Here is a 5,126-nt window from a genome sequence, read left to right as displayed (position 1 = left end):
GCGTAGTAACTTCCAAGGAAACTCTTCCGGCTACACTCCTAAGCCTGACTATCAGAAGCAACAACAAGGGAGCAACTTCACGAGGACTTATGGAAATTCTTCATACCAGTCCCCTCCTCCTCTTGGTTGAGCCAGTGTCGACCGACACTGAAGAGCATCGATCAACACCCATGTCACCCAAAGCTTCAGAAAAAACACCAGTCGATGGTGTCGATCGACACCACCTGGGTGGAGGTCGACACCCTTCACGATATCGAAGGTGAAATCACCGAATCTTCTACTCCAATTGCTGAAAGAGTCTACAAACTCAAGGTTCCATTTCCCAAGAATCCAAGGAAGTCCAAACAAGAGCTAGATGATGCTAAATGCAAGGCCATGATGGATAAGCTTATTGTTGAGCTACCTTTGATTGATGTTGTTAGGACATCTCCAATGCTTAGGAGATATGTCAATAGGATGGTAACCAAGGATTTGAATGCTGAGTAGAGAGTCATGATGATATCAGCTCAAGTCAGTGCTATAATCCAGAACAAGATCCCAGAAAAGCTTCCTTATCCAGGTAGCTTTGTCCTTGATTGTACCTTCACTGACAGATTTTCCAGATCTTTGTTTGATCCTGGTTCTAGTGTCAACTTGATGCTAAGATCAGTAGGACTCAGCCTGGGAATGACAGACTTCAAGCCTACCAAGATCACTCTTATCCTTGCTGATCGATCAGTTCGTATTCATGATGGTGTTCTTGAAGATGTTCCAATTAAGATTGGAGAATGCTTGATACCTAATGATTTTGTGGTATTGAAGTATGAAGAAGAACCTAAAGACCATCTTATCCTAGGAAGATCATTCTTAGCCACTGCTGGAGCTATAATTGATGTCAAGAAGGGGCAAATTGGTCTTAATGTTGGTGATCTAAAAATGCGCTTTGACATGGACAAGCTGGTCAAGAGGCCAACCATTGATGGTCAGACATTTTATGTGGACACATTGTCTAATCTTGCTGAAGAGATATTCAAGGAGCTACATCATGAGGATCCACTAGAGGTTGAGTATCTAGATGACATTATTGCTGGGTATGTCAAACTACTTGATGCTAATGAACAAGTGAAGAAGTTGGTTGCACAAGATAAATTGGTTAGTACTTCTTCAAAAGCTAAATTTTTTTCAGATTGGAGTTTTGAGAAAGCTCCAAAGCTTGATCTCAATCCACTTCCTGCAGGTTTAAGGTATGCATTCTTGGGTGAAAACTCTTCTTATCCTGTTATTGTTAATGCTTCCTTAAACAATGCAGAGCTCACTTTACTGCTAAGCAAGTTGCGCAAAGTTCTTGGCTATTCTCTTGATGATATTGCAGGAATTTATCCAGACTTGTGTATGCATAGGATTCATCTTGAGGAGGGAGCTAAGACATCTATTGAGCATCAGAGGAGGCTAAATCCAAATTTGCAAGATGTTGTTAAGAAAGAGATCATAAAGTTGCTGAATGCTGGGATCATCTATCTGATATCTAATAGCAATTGGGTTAGTCCGGTACATGTTGTTCCTAAGAAAGGTGGAGTCACAGTGGTGAAGAATGATAGGAATGAGCTAATCCCGACAAGGACAATTATTGGCCATCGGATGTGTATAGACTACAGGAAGCTGAATGCTGCAACCCGTAAAGATCACTTTCTGCTTCCTTTCATTGATCAGATGCTTGAGAGGTTAGCCAATCATCCATACTACTGCTTTTTGGATGGTTATTCAGGGTTTTTTCAGATTCCGAGTCACCCTGATGATCAAGAGAAGACGACCTTCAATTGTCCCTGTGGTACCTTTCTTACCGTAGAATGCCCTTTGGTCTCTATAATGCTCCTGCAACATTTTAGAGATGCATGATGTCTATCTTCACTGATGTGATTGAAGATTATATGGAGGTATTCATGGATGATTTTTCAGTTTATGGGTCTTCATTCAAGAGCTGTTTGGATAATCTCTGTAAGGTACTAGCAAGGTGTGAAGAAAAGCATTTAGTACTTAATTGGGAGAAATGTCATTTTATGGTTAGAGATGACATAGTACTTGTCCACAAGGTTTTAGAAGCTGACATAGAGGTTGAACGCGCTAAAATAGAGGTGATGACAAGGCTTCAATTACCAGAGAATGTGAAGGCAGTGAGGAGCTTTCTTGGGCATGCAGGGTTCTATAGGCGTTTCATTAAGGATTTCAACAAAATAGCTAGGCCAATTTCTGCTTTGTTGTGTAAGGATGTCAAGTTTGAATTCACTGATGAATGCCGCATAGCCTTTGAGAGGATTAAGCAAGAGCTTGTGAGTGCCCCTATTGTTCAGCCACCATGTTGAGATTTACCATTTGAGGTAATGTGTGATGCTAGTGATTTTGCAGGAGCAGCAGTGCTGGGACAGAGAAAAGATAAGAAACTTCATGCAATCAACTATGCAAGCAGGACACTTGATGATGCACAAAGGAATTATGCAACAACAGAGACAAAGTTGTTGGCAGTGGTGTTTGCTTTTGAGAAGTTTCGGTCTTATCTAGTTGGTTCAAAGGTCATTGTTCATACTGATCATGCTGCATTAAAATATTTGATGCAAAAAAAGGATGCTAAGTCTAGACTTTTAAGATTGATTCTTCTTCTACAAGAGTTTGACATAGAGGTGAGGGATAAGAAATGAGTAGAGAATGGTGTTGCTGATCACTTGTCAAAGATTAGGATTGATGATGATGTTCCAATCCGAGATTCTTTACGAGAGGAGCATGTGTATTTTGTTGAAACTGGGTTTCAGACAGGTAACATTGTTTCGGCTGAAGGAGCATCGACCGACACCTTCATTAAACCCGAAGCAATTTCTCGAGATAATGAAGCAGCATCGACCAACACCACTATAAATGTCGGTCGACACCCGTCTTTTACTGAGACTAATTGGCCAAGTGATGGAGATTTAGCTGTTGTGGATAGCTCCAACCAACCTTGGTATGCTGATATAGCCAACTATCTTGCTGAAGAAGTAGAACCAGACAAAGTATACAGTTTATATAACTTTCATTGATTATATGAACTTAAACTTACTCATTTTGCCACTCTACGATTTCAGCATATTCGAGATTAATTATCACTTGAGATGCGTTGAAAGCATTGGAGTTACTCCTTTTATCTATACAAATAAACAACATTGCATAAATCATGGTTAATAACAATGTTATTACACACTGGAATTATAAAAGTTTTAAACTTACCATTGTAAGTCTTGATTTTTGCTAATCTCACCCCACCTGACAAATAACCCGTGCAGAAGCATCATTGTCACAGGCACTACTTACTTACTCAGCAAACGTACCCCACAAAGTACATGGTAGTCTTTCATCACTTAATAAATAGTCACTCTTAATTTAATAATATTATGAATGGACTAAGTTAGTATGTTTTCACATATCGAGTATTGTGGATAAAATGTTACCTCTCATCCCTAAGCTTAAAATTGATCTTCTTAGTGAGTTTGTTGTTGACATATATGGTTTCCATCTCACCAACATTAACAATTTGACCAACAATATCTGAAAATATGTATTGAATCAGCAAATTTCTTTTTAATATTGTATGTATTTAAGAAGATGCTTTAAATATAATAACTCACTGATCAAATTGTTCTCATTTAGGTTTCCGGACAGGACAGAAACAAATGGGGAGAGGGTTTACGGATCATCAGACAAAGAGTTCATCCTACTGACAATGGTTTGGGTGATGAAAGACATTTTGAATTGAAGATTCGTTGGCTTAAATTGACCAGTGGCTATACTCAACCAAAGATCTCGACGGTTCTCCATTTCCCAGGGACGACCTTGTTTTCAATATGATTAATCAAACTTTTTTGACCGAAGCGTGAATCTTTGTACCCTGATTAAAGAGGGTATCAAGTAAATTTTAGTTGCATTCTTCTACAATATATTAACTTAAATGCTGAGAGACAAATGAAGTTTAACTTACTTGAAAATCTGAGAGCACCATATTGAATGTTTCACCAAACCTTGTTGAGTAGGTCTTCCATGAATGAAGAATCCTCACTTACACCTTCCAAGAAGTCTTGTAAGGCTTAACGTCTCGGAGGTAAGCGTAAGATGCAGCCATTGATTTCTTGTTCTAATGACTTGTTTGCTTGGTGAGTTTTGAATGTGTTTGATGTTGGATTATTTATAGTGATCTAATAGTATAAGGTATCATATAGGATCACTCATTGATAGAGTCGTTGATGATTGCGAGATTCTTGGTTATAATTAGGATTAAATTATGATTCTGATTGAATTTGAAATCAATATTGATTGATACTCAGACAAATGTAGATTATGAAAAGAGATTTGAGGGCGGGATTGATTGACTAAATAGTGTGTTTAAGTTTACCTAAGATATAAGTGGAATATTCTTCAGATATTGATTGTCGATACTAATAATTTTGGGCTTATGGACAATTAAAATTAATTTGTCTGGCTAATATGGCCTTCTTTGTGAAGTTTACCGTATATAGATGGCTCAATAAAGAATAAAACCAGATTCTATGTAAAAACACGCAGATCCTTTGTGAAAACGGGTCGGGTTCTAATTATTTTTCAATTTTGGACAAATTTGCCGTGTTCAATTTTTACGATTCATTCTCCTTTTTAATGTATTTAGTGGCAATTTATGTAATTACTGAGATGATTTCAGTCATTTTGCTAAACGTACTCCTTTTTATTTATAAGAAGATTTCTTGTTTATTTTTATTTATCAGTAAATAACATGCATTATGATGAAGATTTGAACTAATATAGAGTATGACAGAACAACATATAAAATAAGGACAAATCATTAAACTACTACATATCATAGTCCAAATTTTGTTATTCTGAAGCTGAATGTGTTTTTGTTGATATTGTCAATAATTTAAATTAATTATAACATACTTTATATCTGTTCCATTCTCAAGAAAAGACAAGAATGATTTATTCAATTATATCAAACTATTCCAAGGTAAATGCTAATCGAATATATAAATTCTTTGGACTAGTTATTCTACACTTGCATACCTCCGGGTTTATCCAAATATTTTACGTAAAAAATGTGACGACTCAAGTCCAAGGTTCAATCTTCAAGTTGG

This window comes from Camelina sativa, chromosome 11 (genome assembly GCF_000633955.1).
Source record: "Camelina sativa cultivar DH55 chromosome 11, Cs, whole genome shotgun sequence".
Taxonomy (NCBI): domain Eukaryota; kingdom Viridiplantae; phylum Streptophyta; class Magnoliopsida; order Brassicales; family Brassicaceae; genus Camelina; species Camelina sativa.
This window is presented reverse-complemented; position numbering follows the sequence as displayed.